This window comes from Dendrobates tinctorius, unplaced genomic scaffold (genome assembly GCF_039654945.1).
Source record: "Dendrobates tinctorius isolate UK_male_01 unplaced genomic scaffold, ASM3965494v1 ptg000115l, whole genome shotgun sequence".
Lineage (NCBI taxonomy): Eukaryota > Metazoa > Chordata > Amphibia > Anura > Dendrobatidae > Dendrobates > Dendrobates tinctorius.
In genome coordinates, this window is record NW_027361783.1 from 2,043,562 (window position 1) to 2,063,853 (window position 20,292).

The following is a 20,292-nucleotide window of genomic DNA, read 5'->3' on the forward strand; positions in this document are numbered from 1 at the left end:
GGATCTCCATACCCCATACTCCAATCATCAGGATCTCCATACTCCATACTCCAATCATCAGGATCTCCGTGCTCCATACACCATACTCCAATCATCAGGATCTCCATATTCCATACTCCAATCATCAGGATCTCTATACTCCATACTCCAATCATCAGGATCTCCATACTCCATACTCCAATCATCAGGATCTCCATACTCCAATCATCAGGAACTACATATTCCATACTCCAATCATCAGGATCTCCATACTCCATACTCCAATCATCAGGATCTCCATACTCCAATCATCAGGATCTCCATACTCCATACTAAAATCATCAGGATCTCCATACTCCAATCATCAGGATCTCCATACTCTATACTCCAATCATCAGGATCTCCATACTCCAATAATCAGGATCTCCATACTCCATACTCCAATCATCTGGATCTCCATACTCCATACTCCAATCATCAGGATCTCCAAGCTCCATACTTCATACTCCAATCATCAGGATCTCCATACTCCAATCATCAGAATCTCCATACTTCAATCATCTGGATCTCCATACCCCATACTCCAATCATCAGGATCTCCATACACCATACTCCAATCATCAGGATCTCCGTGCTCCATACACCATACTCCAATCATCAGGATCTCCATATAACATACTCCAATCATCAGGATCTCCATATTCCATACTCCATACTCCAATCATGAGGATCTCTATACTCCATACTCCAATCATCAGGATCTCCATACTCCATACTCCAATCATCAGGATCTCCATACTCCATACTCCAATCATCAAGATCTCCATATTCCATACTCCATACTCCAATCATGAGGATCTCTATACTCCATACTCCAATCATCAGGATCTCCATACTCCATACTCCAATCATCAGGAACTACATATTCCATACTCCAATAATCAGGATCTCCATACTCCATACTCCAATCATCAGGATCTCCATACTCCATACTCCAATCATTAGGATCTACATACTCCATACCCCAATCATCTGGAGCTCCATATTCCATACTCCAATCATCAGGAGCTCTATAATCGATACTACAATCAACAGGAACTCCATACTCGATAGTACAATCATCAGGATCTCCATACTTCAATCATCAGGATCTCCATACTCCATACTCCAATCATCAGGATCTACATACTCCATACCCCAATCATTAGGAGCTCCATACTCCAATCATCAGGAGCTCCATACTCGATACAGCAATCAACAGGAGCTCCATACTCGATACTACAATCATCAGGAGCTCCATACTCCGTCAGGCCCATATATATTGAATAAATCAGCAGTGTGTCCAACCGCTGTCTCTCCCTACTCAACCAGTTGTTGATCCCACCAAAATCTGTGGTCAGGATGACTATTCTCTAATATGTATGGTTCGTCACAAACATGATGAGTCCAGCTAGCTATCTCTTGTGCTCCTATATATCATACGAGACTGGCTCTGGTTTGGTAGAGTTGAAAGACAACCCCATCTCTGCTGTAATAATGGTCACATAACTTGTCAGCTATTAGAAAGCGAGTAAATATAGTGCTAAATAAAATAAAATTCCGATTTATTGCTGTAAGTAATTAGCAACGACAACTAACGCTGGTAGTGTGTGCAGCAGCAGCTGTTAACCTGTGCTGTGTGCACTGTCGAACTGGGGTGGCAAAGGCCCACCAGTGGCATGTAACATTGATTTGGAGGGGCCCACTGTTCAACTTCATGCAAATATTATATTACCCTCTTTCACAAACTTACTTCTGCTTCTATATAAAAACAAACTAGGTAGTTTGTTGAATGAATGATGAGATACTGCTTTTGTCTGTACAAAGTGAATTATTGTATTAACTAACAACTGCTCATGTTTGCGATGAATAGCTTACTCTTGCATAGGGGCCCACCGGAGGATTCTCCTGTTCTTCTGTGGGCCAGTCTGAGCCTGTTTTTGTGCAATAATTGCTTAGCCAATATAATACAGTATATACTGGATTCAGCTCTGCAGATGGCCCATACATACATACAAGTCGTTGTGTATAAATGCTTGCATAGATCTGGAACAGATAAATAATATATAGAAATTCTGTGTAATATATTGGGCTTACTAAGAAAGGAAAGCTCGTTTTGGTTATATCCTGTTTCACATGCTAGTCATGGTTACCACATATATACTCTGCGGACTGACTGGTGCTGTGTATCAAGGGCTTTGCTTGCCTGATCTACATCCATTTTCTCTTAAATAGATGATGGGAAAATGGAAGTATGAAAGCTCGTAAAATACAGTGCAATGAATAAGGTTCATTGTTCGTATGAAGAAACATTATGCTTGTTAAAACTAATCATTAGATTTCATTTTTACTTAGCTAAAAAAATCATCCCAATAATCCTGTGGTTTTCCCACATTTAGCTTAAAGAGGACCTGTCCCGTGGCCAAAAAATGGGATTGTCATCTTGCCAAAATCCCCTGAATGTGCTACTGTTTTCTGCTTTTCATTTGTCCCTCCATTGCAGAGATGTGTCCTTTTTTCTTCTTGGCGCCTGGTTTGCTAATTCCTGGCCTGTGGTCCAAGAGGGCGTGCCAGAAAAGTTTCCTCTGGGGGCGTGTAGTCCTTCCCCCGCTATGACGCTGCCCAATCATTGCTCGGCATCATCTAAAATAGGTTGAACAGCGTTATCTTGCAAACCCTCCATGTTCTTCGCTGTAAGAAGATTTTCCTGCTTGCATGTAGGCAACTCACATCGAGAACAGTGAGATCTGAAGAGATCATGCTTTATTACCAGTTCAGATATTGCCAAGCTGTGATTGGGCAATGTCATAGAGGGGGGACAACTTCGCCACTCCTGAGAACTTTTCTGATGAACCCTCTTGAGCCACAAGATTGGAATTAATATGCTGGGTACCAAAAGGAAAAAAATGGCATATTATCTGCAATGGAGGGGCAAAATGAAAAACAATGTTTTAAGATCCGGGGGAGTGCAGGGATTTTGGGAAGGTAACAAACTAATTTTTGGGGACATGTGGGAGATCCCCTTTAAAAGGGCTGTTAGGTTGGTGTGCTGTTATCCATAAAGGAATAGATTTCTTCTGCTGGTAGGGGTCACTCTATTGTATATTATATTAAGCATATAGTGCTAGTTTAAATGTGTAGAAATTGTCACAGATTGACAATGTACAGGAAAATCTACCTAGGTGGGATTTGCAAATTTGATTGCAGCAGATTTTCTGCAGAATCTTTAATAGAAAGAATCTGCCATGTCTGTCTGCAACATTATGGCTAAGGCCGGTGTCACACTTGCGAGTGTGATGCGAGAAACTCGCGCGAGTCTCTCGCATCAATACCTGACACTGCCGCCGGCACTCGGTCTGGAGTGTGCAGCTGCATGTATTTCTATGCAGACTCACACTCCGGTCATGAGTGCCGGCGGCAGTGCCGGGTGTTGAGGTGAGATACTCGCGCGAGCTTCTCACATCACACTCGCAAGTGTTACCCCAGCCTTAAGGAGAAATACAACCAGTTGGTCAAGTACAGATTATGCCACCAAAGCAGAGACACTTGGGAGGTAAGTATGGTGATTGATGGATATTTATCACACAAGAAGTTGAGTGCGTTGATTTTGTGAGAGGACTCTCAACTAAAAGGGAATCTGTCACCCCTTTTTTGAGATATCATATAATGATATCATTCAATTGTGTGTCACATAAGGATTCTCTTAGTACTTTTGCTTCCCCCTGACCCTGCACCTTTCATGCATAAATAACTTTTTATATCGGTTCAGATGTATGTAAACTGCCACGGTCTGGTCCGATGGGCAGGGCTTATTCACCTGCTCCCCCCTCCCTGTCTTGCTCTACGCATTTCTTCTTGTGTAGAGCAAGACAGGGAGGGGGGGAGCAGTTGAATAAGCCCCGCCCATCGGACCAGACCGTGGCAGTTTACATACATCTGAACCGATATAAAAAAGGTATTTATGCATGAAAGGTGCGGGGTCAGGGGGAAGCAAAAGTACTAAGAGAATCCTTATGTGACACACAATTGAATGATATCATTATATGATATCTCAAAAAAGGGGTGACAGATTCCCTTTAAGTACATATTTAAGATACCAGTACAGCATATTTTATTGGCAGTTTTAGGGTGCAAGAAAAAGACTTGGGGCAAGCAAGAAGTCATAGGATGAAGTGTCTGCAGAAAACATGTAGACCTCTAGCATTGAGTAGGTTGCCCCCCTTTCCGAAAGTCTCTGGTCACAGTTTGTTATAAGAAAAAATCAACAAACAGTAAAAGAAACTATACAAGACATTCCCAAGTCCAGCTCTGCCAGTATGGGTCATGGCGCTGAGATCATGTTGACAGCACGGCAGAAAATCAATTTAGCGTCTCTGGGTAGGATGTTCCTTCTGCATGGGCAGAGCCATTGAGCTTTCTGATTGGCTGCCGTTCTGTCGACATGATGTGAGTGTCATGGCCAATACTGGAAGCAGTGACATAGAATCATCGATGAACCAAAGCCGGGTAAGTAAAGGCATTCATATATATATATGTAACAAACTGAACATCAGGACCAAGACATTCTGAAAAGGGACAACCCCTTTAAATCAAAATCATACATTTTATGTTAAACTGCATGGTGGATTTTAGAAAATGGCCGTGGTCAATTGATAGGTTTTCTGGTGTGACAATACCCACAACAAACTCCTACAGAGATATCTGACGACTCCAATTCACTTGATGCAGCGTAAATTCGCTTTGTGTGTTGTGCGTTGCTTAGGCTAAAAGATACACCTCCATCACTAACGTGCAGGTCTGTGTTTTCTGCACACTGTACTTTTTGACTAGACCTAGACTGGTAAAACCAGACAGTCCACTACAACGTACCTACATGCACAGTAGAGTGGGAGTTTACGGAGAAATCTTCAGTTGTTATCCTGTTGAATGGATAGACTAAACAGTCTATTGTGTCATGTCCATTCATCGTTGTATCCTGTAATTGGACAATACTGTTGTAAATCATGGATTCCCCTCTCTCTTCCCTCTTCAAGCTACCTGTTACCCCAGTGAGAGTTTAGGAATCTGAGACATCTGCAACAAAGAATGGTAGATTTAAAAAAAACTGAAATGCCGGCAGTAGGGAAGCTTCAATTATTTTAACTGTGCAATGTAAATGCCACACATAATAGATACTGGTATTAACATTACATTTGGCACATGAAGAATGCTAATAAAAATATGGCAAAATTTGTGAAGAATTCAACAGTGGACATCATCGATGGTGCTCATCAATGGTGAAAACGGGATTGATGGTGACCACATGTGGCATCACATTATGGTGTCAGGTTTTATCACCAACAGAAGACTCTAGGCTCATTCTTATACCACTTTCTAACAATATCTGACTTATGGAGAAGGGATTTGACACAGGTTTTTGCTACCCAGTATCAATATAGATCATCCACATCTTGGAACTTTCTAAGTGCCCCATAGCAGGTACACAATCTGTCTCTATGGTACCAACAGAATGTTATCAACCGGTTAAAAGATTGCTCAATTCTAAGGTTTAATCAATTAAACAATTAAATATTGTTTTGGTTGAAAACATCTATTTTAATTAACTATAGATAAATGTGTATAGGCAGTTTATTATAGGTGGTTGGAAAGATATGAAAGAATTCTTGAGTATTTCTGCGCTGACTGTAAATCAGCAAGGCTAGGGTCACATTAGTATAATCAGAGTTCAAGCTGATTTTATTGGATGAGGACAAGATGGAAAAAAAATCTCCATCTTCTCCATTCTGCCAGTCTATGAAAATTGGACTGCACTCACATGTCATCCAACACTTATAGACTTGTATGGCTGAGTGCGATCCAACTCGGGCACGCTGCGATTTTCTCCCTTGGACCGCCTCAATCTGAGAAAAAAATTGGACATCTTCGCGGCCCCTTAAATTAACTTTGGTTCGAGTGTGAGCTGATGTTTTGTCGGATCACGCTTCGACCAAAAATAAGGTCATGTGCACGACCCCAATGCTGAGAAGACTGAGATGATAGAAAACAAGTCCATAACTCTACAGGGGATAATTCTTCTGCTTATTCTATTAGTGATGATTATTTTTTTTTAATATTTTTTCCTTTTTTCAGCCTTATTTTTTTTTATAGATTTTATAGCTTACTTTTTTCCAACATGATGTGTCCTCGTGTTCCCATGATTTGTGTTTTTTATGTGCCAGCAACTTTATGCTGTGTGTTCTATAGCCGTAGGGCGATGTCACTGTCTGTGAACTGTCCACACATTTGTGTTTAATCTCCGGGTGAGAAGATCAGTTTTTATGCTATATGCTGCATCATTTTCCAAGGACCAAAGCAACAAATAATAATTCAGGATTTTGTTCACCAGCGCTTTTAATGTGAAAAATGCCCTTTAATGCCGGATGCGCCTGTAGAGACATAACCCGATTCTGAATTTCAAAGGGATGCTCCGGTGCTGCACAGGCCTCCTTATCGATTGGTGATATAACGGTCCTGTTGTATGGGGTGATGTAATGCTCATCAAGTTACTAAGAAAGTGACCTTGAGGGAGATCAAATGGCTGTGCAGAAGAGGTAGATGAATGCTAACTAAGTTACCATGTTCCTTGCTAAATTGCCCATATCCTAATCAGGCTTAAAGTAATCATAGGGGCTATCTATTCGTGAAACAGAAGCTTCTACATAAGTGCATCTAAAAGCTCAATATATTCAATGGCAATTCACACCCCGGCAAATGGGTGGCTTTTTTTTTTTTTCATTGAGTGATCATTTAATTTCCTGTTCTGGAAAATACTCCTACTCAAGCCTGCATTACAGAAAAGAAATCTCGTACAGAGGAGTTCGTGGATAAAAAAGACTGAATTCTTTATTACGGTTGCCAAGTTTCCCTAACTTCCCAAGGCAGACCCAAGTTTTCTGGAAATTCCTGGAAAGTTTAGTCCCCGACTTGTCCTTAGAAAGAACTAATTGCAAAAAATAAGACGTTTCTTTTCTATGTACTGGATTCAACTTTTGTAATGAACTCACGATCCCCATGTGTTTTAAAAGGATCCATTAATTATCGATATCATACTGGGTAATTCTTCATTCAGTAGGACAGAATTTCCCATGGTAAGCGGAGGAACAAACACTCCCCGCAGTGCATCTTAAAATATTCATACTGTACAGTACAAGATGTGTCTGTCCGTCTGTGATGTAAAGCATATATGGTAAAAACTATTTACTGGATGGAAAAGTTACTAAATGCTAAAAAAATACAAAATACAATAAACATATGTAGCTTCATGTGGCTGATCAAGGTCCATAAGTAAAGATCTGATTTCCATCTGTTTGACTCATTTTTGTCAAGACAATCATCTTTCTCATATTAGCTCTATTTTTTTTTGCAGTTACATTGACCAGTTTTCAATATCATTTTCAGAAACCTGTGAGCTATAACAATAGTTTTTCAATGAATCAATTCAGGGTGTATTCAAAACCATGTTTTGTTTTATTTTTTCAAAGTCCTTTTCACAGCAACGGGAAAAAAAGGATCAAAAAATCAGGCCCCCAATCTAGTGTGATAAATGCTCCGTGAAAAAAAACTTTTAAGAGAAACTGTCATCAGATAATGACGCAGGTTTTTGTGTTACATGCTTTTTTTTTTTTAAGATTAACCCTTATCCGTATTAAAAAATAAAAGACTAGAAATCTTGCAATTTTTACATTGGCCACCAAGGCGTTTTTAATTGCTAACTTCCTGTTGTTTCAGGAAACAACACGTGTACATAGCCAAAATGGTTGGATCCCCACTCTGTCTTTTCTATAGAGGTGTTTCCTTTCATTATAATCCTGACTCTGATATGTAATATGGAGCCTTTCTATAAACTTTTCCTGAAAGGACAGGAAGTATGAGTCTATAAAAGCCCCAGTGGCCAGTATAAAAATTGCAGGATTACTATATATTTTTTTTTAAATAAAAATCATGATATGAGAAAAAAATTGGTAAAAATGTTCTAAAACTGCATGTAAAACAAAAACCTTATTTAATCAATAGGTAATTTTCTGATGATAGCTTCTCTTTAAAGGAAATATGTCAGCAGGATTATGTTATGTAATCTGACAGCAGCATGAGGTAAAGTTAGAGGCCCTGATTCCATCGATGTGTCACTTAGTATACTGGATGCAGCAGTTCTGATAGTCAGTTTTCTCTGCTGCAGATCTAGCAGAGCTGAAATATTGACCCTTGTGTAATTCCGTCCACATCAATGATTAGCAGCTTTCTATGTACATTGTATAGTGACAAAAATATTGCTAATCAGTTCTAATGGTGTGGTTGGGTGAGGATACATGAGGCTAGTTGTCCTGTAATGATAAGCTCCTGCTGATAAAACACTTTTTGTATTAAAACAACAAAACACAATCCAGTAAGTAACACATCAACGGAATCAGGGACTCCTACATCATGTTGTTCTCAGATTACATAGCAAACACCTGGTGATAGATTCTCTTTAAGGGTACATTCCCACAATCAGGAAGTAGCAGCGCTTTGTATTTTCACTGTGTCCAAAATGCTGCATTCAGATCACGCAGGTAAACAGGGCCGGCCCGAGAGATTACGGCGCCCTAGGCGAAACTATTTTGTTGCGCCCCTACTATTCTTGGCAGTAGATGAAAACTTGGGATATAAATTTAGGAGCAAAATAAACCACAACAACAATGATTAATTAACTCTCTCCTAACTCTTTAATCTTCTGAGAAGTTGTATAGGACAAATATATACAAAGTAATCAATAACACAAAACAAAAACGACCATAGGTAATTAAAATTTTTGTTTCCTTGCCTTTTTTTTTTTGAAAAGGATGACACTAAGTCACCGAGATTAATTTGTTTAGCAACTTCAGATTCTATCGAAATTGTTGCCAACCCAACCAACCTCTCTTGCGTCATATTTGCCCTTAAATATGTACACTTTTCTTTCCATCCCTAAAACTTTTTGCCTTTTGAAAATATTTTTTTATAATTTTTTTCTATTTTTTCTCTGGCGCCCCCTTTGGGTTGGCGCCCTAGGCGGCCGCCTAGTTCGCCTATACGTTCGGGCCGGCCCTGCAGGTAAATCCACATGTGTTCCCTGAACAATATGGATTTACCTCATCCAAAACATTTCTATTGTGGAAAGCATCTCTGCAGCAAAAATTGACATGCTGAGGCTCATAAACCCGCACCACTAGTGAGTTTACGCAGCGGTAAAAAGAAGCACAGTAGGCATGAGATTTCCATAAATCCCATCCCCTGTGCTTCTAATGTAGAATGCAGTGTTTTGCGTCCATAATGCTGCTACTTCCTGATCGTGGGCACGTACCCTGACTGCCTCGAGTTGTAATAACTACATATAAAGTATCAATTATTGATACTGCCGAGTATTTGTCACTGCATTGTCCTCTGATTTGGTTGCACCCATTTCACACTGATTTTGTATATATCTAAAATGTTAATATGACTTTTTTCAAGCATTAACACAGGATGTAATGCCTCCAGACTGACAGAGCCTATGCAACACTAAAAGTATAGCTTTCTGACACTTAGGGGCACTTCACACATAACAAGATCGTTAGCGAGATCGCTGAAACGTCACAGGTTTTGTGACGCAACAGCGACCTCGCCAGCGATCTCGCTCCGTGTGACACATAGCGGTGACCGACCCCCGCTGGATATCGCTGATCGTGCTCGAATGTCCTGGGCCATTTTTTGATCACTGGTGTCATGCAGGCCAGCATGCATCACTGTGTTTGACGCCATAACGACGAGCGACCTCGCTGGCGACTCAGAACTCAGGGACGCAGGCGGGAGTCGTCAGAATAGCTGCTGTGTGGCAAGGTACCAACAACCGCCGAGGTCGTTTTACGGATCGCTGTATCATTGCTGAGTCGTTGAGTAGATCTGCCTGTTTGACAGCTCACTAGCGACCATGTAGCGACGCACCAGCGATCCCTACCAGGTCGTATCATTGGGATTGCTGGAGCGTCGCTATGTGTAATGATACCCTTAGGCTACATTCCCATGATGAGCATTGCATTTTTTCATAAAAACTCACCAAAAACTCATTGTGGCAACAAAGTCTTACTATAATATGCAGTATTAAAGTAGTTTGGGGCCCAAAGCTCCAGACATATGATCAATGAAGAGTTCTATGATTATGTGCTATGACTGTATGAACATATTAAGACTTTTCTAAATTGTTCATGGCAACTAAAATTTAGTTTAGGTATACAAGAAGAATTCATGCGGCTTCTCAGACTTTTCATCTTCCCATTGAATGTCATTGTAGATCTTTTACATTTTATGGGTCATATTTTATGGTTATTAAACACAGCTATGCGTTATATGTGATCTTATAACGAGGGTGCACTTTGATTGATAGTGGCTTTTGAAACATAAATTAATAGAAATTACTTCAACTTCTTTAGCCATTACAGGGTTTATGGAAATAGCTGGAAAAAATGTCACCTTTTTGGAGCACGTCCCCTTCACATTATCCGGAGTTGTGCATTATGCAGACCCATACATGATAACCGTGGTGACCCAGTTATTCTAATTCACTGTATTGTACTCACCCAGAAAATAAGCACGCAAAGGGCGTCTACAATATAAATGTATAATATATTCTTTGTTTTTGGCAGAAAATAGCACACAATAGTCTAGTTAAATACCAAGCAATGTTTCTTCAGGTACTTTAATCTGCTTTCATAGCCTATTTAGGAAGATGATTGATCTAAATACTTAGATAAAGGGCCTAACTCATTGAAAATTATGTTGCTTGGAATTTGCAATTTCATCTATTCTAATGTTGTCAAAATATTTTTTACCATGAATTGCATCTATGAGCAGTCATATATAAGAAATGATCCTAAATATAGTGTATCAGATAAGCTACAAGTGTGCACGTGTGGACTCTAAGATCTTACATTACTTTATCTTTTGCTTTAGTTTTATGAAGAAGCTGGAACTTCCTCTATCTGAGACACGGAAACAGATCCTCTAATAGGTAAGGAATCAGCATGAAAAATCTTCAGCAACAGATGAATGCCAATGCCAACCTGCACAGAGTTTTCTTTTACTCCTGTGAGAGAGGTATAATGAACAAATCAGAGAATAATGTGTATGAAAAATAACACAGCATCAAATTTCTCATGGAAAAGTACAAGTAATAGAAAAATGTGAATCAAATAAATACCAGTCTGGGGAAAATCAAGGCCAGTATGGTGGCTCAGTGGTTAACACTGTTGCTTTGCAGCACTGGGTTTCTGGGGTCAAATCCCAAGGACAACATCTGCAAGTAGATCCTATATTCTCCCTGTGTTTGTGTGGGTTTTGTCTCGGGTTCTCCGGTTTCTTCCCACACATCAAAGACATACTGGTAGGGAGCTTAGATTCATCTCCCATGCTGGCACCGTTCCCGCGATGTCGGCACTCGCTCTCCTGCGGCTCCCGTGCTGTTGTTGTGACACATGATGCCAGAGCCCAACCAGAGCCAGCGTCACTGTCTCCGCCTCCTGTCAAATTAAGCATAAAGAGGAAGTTTGAGATCATCTGCAGCCCAGACTTCCTCTCTGAAGGCGGGGACTGTGATGCCGGTGCTGATTGGGCGCCAGTGTCACAGCAACCACGCGATAGCCTCGGGACCATGGGAACAGTGCGAGCACGGGAGATAAGTATAAGATTTATTATTTTATGGAGGCCAAACATTTTGTTCAAAAAGGGGTTGCCCTAGTAGTGGACAACCCCTTTAAGGCAACGTTCCCATGATCAGGAAGAAGCTGCGCTTTGGTCGCAGTGTATTTTTGCTGCATCCAAAGCGTTGCTCTCATCACTGAACAATGCAAACTTACCGCATCCAATACATTCTATCGTGGAAATTAGCATGCTGAGGCTCGTAAACCTGCGCCACTAGTGAGTTTGCGAAACGTCAAATAGAAGCACAGTGGGTATGGATTTCTATAATCCCATCCTCTGTGCTTGTACTGTACAATGCAGCACTTTGAGCACAGCGCAAGTGCACTGCATCCAAAACGCTGCGATTTCTGATCATAGGCACATACCCTAAGTGTTAACACATTCTCATATCTTCTTAAAACTCTTCTTGGTTCCTTATGTTTTTTTTTCAATAAGAAGGAATCATATGTAAGCAGGAGAGAGCAAGAATCTTCAGATAAATCAGCAAGATATCAGATTTAGCATAAAAAAATCTTGGGATGTATACTTGTACAGCATACTGTATACTCTTTTACTCTTTTCTCATGAAAACTAAAGTTCATATAAAGATAAGGAATAATACATGAAGAATCTGATAATGCACAGCTGACAGCCATCAGTTTACAATGCCATACTTCCTTTGTAAGTTGGTTATATGGATAATTATTCATGGAAATTCTAATTTCAGGTTTTTTGACAGAAGACGGGCAAGTGTAGCTCTTTTCCAAAGAGTTTCCCCACTTCTTTCTCAACTTAAGGAACACCCTAGTAAAATATGAATTTGTTACATTTCTGGGTTTGTGGCTAACAGTAAAGCCACAGTATTAATTCTAACGTGCTCTCTCTTTGGATTTATTCCTTTCATTAGTTTCAACTTTTATGTTTGTTTCTACTGAAATGTTACTTTGTTTTCTGTCTTAGGCTAAGTAGGTAAACGGATAGTGCCCAGTTTCAAGGGAAAAATGTGATGTACCAATTAAAAAAGGCAAGAGATCAGGGGTGTAATGTTCGCGGTCACATAGGTCGCGACCGGGTCCATCAGAATTGGAGGCCCACCCTGTAGAGAAGCAGACGGCCCCTCTCGGTGAGCGAGGAGCTGCGCTGTTCCTTTACTTTCTGCCAGGCAGCGCTGGCCTCCGCCCCTCCAGCTTCTGGCTTTGACTGTGGTCTCTTCATGTAATGTGTGACTCTGCCTGCTGTCAGGGTCGGTGTTATGGGAGGACAAACCCCAGGGCCCACACCCACAAAGCTGCCCCCTGCTTCTGCAGCCTCTTTATGAAGTGCACATAGAGTGAGCAGCATTACTTACAGTGACTAATGCTGTGCATCTCTGTAGTCCCGGAGTGCATCTCTCTCCCTCTCCCACAGCATTGTCAGGTCATAAGTTGAGAGACGGGGAGGGTCACATTTGGCTTTCAGTAGTGAAGAAAAGCTGTGTGACAATTTTATCGGAAATTACAGCCATAAAGATCATTCAGCTTTCCCCAGAAACAAATATAACCATACAAACTCCTCCAGGACTCAGCAAATCTCTTGGGACTAGAGGGAAGTGTAGGAACCTATACAGGTATATCTGGGTCTGTGTCTGGTGAATGTGTGGTCTGAGGTATGCAAATTGGACAGAATTGACGTATGAACTGGGGTCTGTAAATGGGGCAGGGGGTTGATGTGTGGTCTGGGGTCTGTAAATGGCGCAGGGAGTGGCTGTGTGGTCTGGGGGTCTGTAAACAGGAGAGAGGGTGATATGGGGTCTATAAATGCAGCAAAAGTGAATGTGTGGTCTGTGGTCTGAAAATGGGGCAAGGGTGCATGTGTGGTTTGGGTCTGTAAATCAGACAAGTGTGGATGTGTGATCTGGAGTCTACAAATGGGTCAGAGGGTTGATGTGTGGTCTGGGGTCTGTAATTGGGGCAGGAGTAGATGTGTGATCTGGGGTCTGTAAATTGGGTATGGGGATGTGTAATTTGGGGTCTGTAAACAGGAAAGGATGTCTGATCTGGGGTCGGTCAATGAGGTGGTGGTCTGGTGTTTATTATTAATAAGGTATTTTAGTTTTCGGATCTGGGGGAATCTTTTTTTGGGGGATGGGAGTTGTGTAAGGGTCTGTATATGTATTCATTTTGGGGGTTTGCAAACAAGGTAATGTGTTTTTTTTCACTGTACAGCTGGCTGTATCAGTCGCTACTGCGACCAGGCCTGGCAGATGAGGGGTTTGCCAACGCCAGCCTCTTCTCCAGCTGGATGTGCATCCTCAGACACACATTCCACTGAAGTGTATTGCAGAGCACACACCCATTGGGTCCATCTGCCGCAATAAATGCTGCCGGACAATTCGAGGCCATCAGCTGACATCGGCGTGCACGTGACACATGGAAGTGACGTCAAGCACTTTTGTCAGCTGCCAACTTCAAAAGAAGACGCTGTGTGGCATGGGAGCTGAGGGAAGGTGAGTATGATCTATTATTATTATACTACATGTATGGCTATGGGCTGTGCATTCTATTACATGTATGACCATGGGCTCCGCTGTGCACTATACCTCACGTATGACTAGGGGCTGGGGATTATATTATATTTATGACTATGGGCTGTGCAGTTTATACTGCATGGATGACTATTTGATGTACATTGTACTAGATGTATAACTATGGGCTGTGCATTATACTATATGGAGGACTATGGGGGCACATTATACTTTATGGAGAACTATGAGGGATGGATTATACTATATGGAGGACTATGGGCTGTGCATTATACTAAATGAAAAACTATGGGAGGGGCAGTATACTACATGGAGGACTATGGGGGCACATTATACTGTATGGAGGACTATGGGGGCACATTTTACTGTTTGGAGAACTATGAATGGCGCAATATACTATATGGAGTACTATAGACTGTGCATTATACTAAATGAAGAACTATGGGAGGTGCAGTATACTACATGGAGGACTATGGGGGGCACAATATACTGTATGAAGGACTATTAGGTATGCATTATACTATACAATATATATAGAGAGTTTAGCGGCATTGAGTGGATGAGAGTGGATGAATGTCATCCGCTCAATGCCTACTTTTATTTCCCATTGACTTGCATTGGGGTCGGGTTTCGGGCGAAACTCCGACATTTTTTGCCCTAGTCGGACCAGTTTCATCCGACTCAAAGTTTGTTTCATGAAACCCGATCCGACCAAAGTCGCTCAACTCTCTCTCTCTTTATATAAAGATATATATATATATACAGTATGTAGAACTATGGGGAGTGCATTATGCTTTTGCTGTGGGTCCCCTTCACTTCTATGTACGCCCCTGGGGAGTATAATGGTTTATTTTTTTTCTATGCAATAAATAACAGCAACTAAAACAGGGGACAGATACCACGATGGGGATATATATCCCAGGATGGGGCCCAGTTTAAGGGACATATATACAGTATAAGAGGATGAGGCCCAAGATAAAGGACATATACCAGGATGAGGGACATATATAACAGGATGGAGGACATATATAATATGGATGTGGGGGCCCTGGACCAAATCTTGCATAGAGTTGCATCAGACTCTAGTTATGCCACCAAAAAGGATAACATAATGATCTGCTTGAGAATTAATAAAATATTGAGAAATCTGCAGCTTCCATTGCTGAAGACTTTGCGATGAGCCTGGTTTCTTGCAGCTATTTTTTACAATCTGTGTTACAAAAATGCATGTTCTATTCTGTCTATATTACTACATTTATTCTGCCCATATTCTCATCATTGCCACTATACAGTATGGGGCAAGAGAAAATGCCTACAACTCCATCATTTGGCAACAGAAAGGCTTAGACCTCAATCAGACGTCCACTTTTCTCACATATGAAAAAACGGACCTATTATTTTGATCATACTTTGATCAGACTGTGATCCAAACATCATCTGTTTTTCTCATACATGGAGAAAAAAAGAAAGTTTCTCCACCATCTCCACCGTTTCTTCACCATCTTGACACTCCGTGAAAATTGGACCACACATACGGCAGTTTCACACGTCAGTGTCTCCGGTACGTGTAGTGACAGTTTTCTCACGTACCGGAGACACTGACACACTTAGACACATTCGAATGAATGTGTCTATGCAGATGTCAGCGTGGTTTCACGGACTGTGTGTCCGTGTGCAAAACACGCTGACATGTCTGTTTTTGTGCAACAGCACGGATCACACGGACCCAAACACGTACCGCACACGGATGCTGTCCGTGTGCTGTCCGTGTGCGATCTGTGTGCATTTTTAAAAGTCAGAGGGTTAACATTGAAAATAATTTTTCAAAAACACGGACACGGACACACGGACAGCATACGGACAGCACACGGACAGCACACGGATGGTACACAAGGACATACGGATAGCACACGGATGTCACACGGATGACCTCCGTATGCACACGGACACACGGACACGGATAGCTCCGGTACCGGTTTTTCCGGTACCGAAATTATCTGGACGTGTGAAACTGCCCTTACTGATTTTGATCCTGCCCTTGGATTAAAATCGGACATGTCTCCGTGATTTAACATATCAATAGCCCCAGAGACTATCACATGGTGATATGAGCGCTATCTGTGAAAATTGCATATAGCACTTGTAAGAGAAAAACTGAAGTTTGAATGAGCCCTTAAGGTAAGTTACCACAGTGAGTTTTTGGTGCCCAAAAAACGCAGCGTTTTCCAGTTCCAACAAAAATGCAATGAAGAACCACAAGTAACCTAATTTAGTTAATTGGTGCAGAAAATCTACAGGTACAAAAACTCACCCAATATTCATCATGGAAACTTAGCCTGAGATTATTCTAAAGCCTCACCTCTGCCATGTACATGAGTCTTTATTGTTCTCGACCCTGGAATTGAACAATTGAATGATCGACGTCCTTACATGGAATTCAGTATTAGTTATATCTTTGCCTAAGGTTTTTTGCCAACTCTTCCTTGCTTCAACAGACTCAAATATATAAGGTTTCAATTTTTTTTTTTTAATCCCAACGGTACAGAAAGTAGCGGTCAATGGCAATTTTTATTTTTTTGCAATCTAATCATCCGTGTAATTATGCTGCAAATAGTGATATATTTTGTGATAGTCTCTTCACTAAATCCCCTGCCGTAGGTGTTCTGGTGTCTACATTCTGTAAAGGTTGAATAAAAAGCAGAATTGGATGGTGCAATCAGTTATGTAAGTAATGAGGCTGGATTCGAGAAAACAGACTTAGGCTACGATCCCATGATTAGTTTATAGGGAGTTTTTTACGCTGCGTACTTTCGAAAAAATGCAAGAAGCCGATTTTACTAAATTGGTGAAGAAATGGTGCAGCAACATTAAAAACTCGCCAAAAGCTCATCATGGCAACGAAGCCTTATGTGACTTACAACTGATACAAAAATAGCTATGGATTTACAGTGGACATTGTACAAAATACTATGATGTGTGTACACATACACAATTATTGCCATTGCATTTCTGTTTCAGAAATCAGGATGCATTTACTGCATGATGAAAATGTATACAATTGTCTATTGTTTTCAGCATCGTGACCTCATGGTTTTAAACTTGTTTTTTACAAAGGACAAAAGATCTATCCTGCATAATTCTGTTTTATAATGAACTTATTTAAGGGGGTTGTAATGGTAATCTCCACCTTTACAGACTTTCATTTTACTTTAGTTCATGTATTGGGGTATTTGTTTTATTAAACATTTTCCACTGTTTGGCTTTTACAAGATCTTTGTTTTTCATAAAGTAAGGCCACATTCACACGGTCAGTATTTGGTCAGTATTTTACCTCAGTATTTGTAAGCCAAAACTAGGAGGGAGTGAAAGATACAGAAGTGGTGACGTGTTTCTATGATGCTTTTCCTTTGATTGTTCCTCACCTGGCATTGGCTTATAAACACTGATATAAAATACTGACCACATACTGAACCTGTGACCGTGGCCTTAGTACAAGCTCGCTGACAGTTTCTCAGACAACTTATTCTGCCGTGATCGATATCAGGGTAAGGGTTGGCTCACATCTGCGTATATATAGTAGCTGAGATTCTCAGCCAGAAAAGTTGGAGAGTGTCAGGCAAGTGTCATGCAGTTTTTTTCTCACCTAGCATCCGTTTGACATGCATTTTTACATCAGCTTTTACATAGAGTAATTATCTGTGACATTTCAATCTAGTTTTTGAAATAATTAAAACAATCTTAGATACAAAGATAGCTATATAGATAGTTAAAAAGAAAAAAGGAGTCAGCACTCCAATAAAGGATGAAAAAAAGTGGACTTTATTAGCCTATATAGTGTGGCAAAATTTTGTGCTGTTCCACTTTTACTTCTAGATGATACTAAGAAATATGTCAGGGAGATATATAATTAGGTAATCAGGGCTTTGCATTTGTAGTTTTCTGAACATATATTTAGCTAATAAATAAATTTAAAAAAAGAAAAAAATGGCGTGGGGTCTCCCTTATTTTTATTAACCATCTGACGGAAAACAGACAGCTGAGAGCTGGTCTTAACAGTCTGGGTAGGGGGCAATAAACATGGAGCTTCCCAGGCTATTAATATCAGCTCACAGCTGTCTTTGCAGCCTTCACTGGTTGTTAAAAAGGGGGACTTCAAAAAAAAAAAATGACGAGGAGTCCTCCCTATTTTTAATAACCAGCAAAGGCTAAGCAGACAGCTGCAGGCTGACCGTAATATGCTGAGAAGGGGCCATACATATTGATCCCCTTCCATACTAATAACACCAGCCCTCAGACGCCCCAGAAATGGCGCATCTATTAGATGCAACAATTCTGGCCCTTAGCCTCAGCTTTTCCCACTTGTCCTGGTGTGTTGGCAAGTGGGGTAATGGTTTGGGGCTGATGTCAACTGTGTAATTTCCGCTGACATCAAGCCAAGGGGTTAGTCAAAAGAAATAAACACACAGAGAAAAGTCCTTTAATTGTAAAAAAAAAACACTTCCCAACCTCCTTTTTACCCATTTATTTATTTTGACTATGGGGTAACTAAATTCCATTCACGTTGCTGGAACTGTAAGATGCTGTGTTCTTTGTTCATTAAAAAAATGCAGCGTAAAAAACGCACCAAATGCTCATCATGGGAACTTATCCTTATCGTTCGTGCACTACAAAAGATTGGAATTTCTCTCCTTTATAAACAATTAGCTGAAGAGCCCGGCGCTGCACGGGCAGAGTAACTAACCACGGTTAGTTATAACAAATTATAATTATTATATCTATATATAAATATATAAAGCTGAGTGTATAGCCCCGTCCACTCCGCATAGCCACATTCACTATAATATCCCACATCATCCCGTCAGCCAGAGCTACCGGACCACTACCCCTAATATCCCACATCTTCCCGTCAGCCAGAGCCACCGGACTACTACCCCTAATATCCCACATCATCCCGTCAGCCTGGGGTCTGAACCAGAGCGCTGAGTGGAATTGCCCTAACTTCCATACCAATGATCCCTTTATTGGAAGTCTGGGGTGAGAATCAGAGCGCTGAGGGATTTACCCTAACTTCCATACCGGAGATCGCTTTAAGAGTGGCCTGGGGTCAGAACCAGAGCACTGATTGGTTTTGCCCTGACTTCCATACCAATGTTCACTTTAATAGAAGCCTGGGGGGAGAATCAGAGAGCTGAGGGATTTACCCTAACTTCCATATCGGAGATCCCTTTAAGAGAGGCCTGGGGTAAGTACCAAAGCGCAGAGTGGAGTTGCCCTCACTTCCTTACTGGGGATCCCTTTAAGAGAGGCCTGGGGTCAGAACCAGAGTGCTGAGTGGAATTGCCCTAACTTCCATACCGGGGATCCCTTTAAGAGAGGCCTGGGATCAGAACCAGAGCGCTGAGTGGATTTTTCCCTGACTTGCATACCAATGATCCCTTTAATAGAATCCTGGGGTCAGATTCATAGCGCTGAGGGATTTGCCCTAACTTCCATACAGGAGATCCCTTTAAGAGAGCCTGGGGTCAGTACCAGAGCATTTGAAGGCAATTGCCCTGACTTCCATACTTTGGATCCCTTTAAGAGAGCTTGGCAATTGCCCTAACTTCCATACCACTGATCCCTTTAATAGAAGCCTGGGGTCAGAATCAGAGCGCTGAGGGATTTCCCCTAACTTCCATACGAATGATCCCTTAAAGAGGGAAGATGTGCCTATAGGATGGAGGATGTGTGATGTGTATATGAGCACGGAAGGAGTGATTCATTTCTGTCATGTGCTCTCTGCTCTAATATCCCCCATCATCCCGTCAGCCAGAGCTACCGGACTACTACCCCTAATATCCCACATCGTCCCGTCAGCCAAAGCCACCGGACTACTACCCCTAATATCCCACATCATCCCATCAGCCTGGGGTCAGAACCAGAGCGCTGAGTGGAATTGCCCAACTTCCATACCAATGATCCCTTTAATAGAAGTCTGAGGTGAGAGTGAGAGTGCTGAGGGATTTACCCTAACTTCCATACTGGAGATCCCTTTAAGAGAGGCC

The 20,292-nt window shown here is 41.3% G+C and overlaps 1 protein-coding gene across 5 annotated transcripts in view; it reads left to right on the forward strand.

Annotated features, from left to right (window-relative positions):
* The window catches only part of ATXN1 (ataxin 1), a 411,948-nt gene that overhangs the window by 254,416 nt on the left and 137,240 nt on the right, over positions 1-20,292 (forward strand). For all 5 annotated transcript variants that reach the window (XM_073589941.1, XM_073589939.1, XM_073589943.1 and 2 more), the window contains one exon: positions 11,002-11,059. The gene's annotated coding sequence lies outside the window, so the exon portion shown is untranslated. The remainder of the gene's footprint in view (positions 1-11,001; positions 11,060-20,292) is intronic.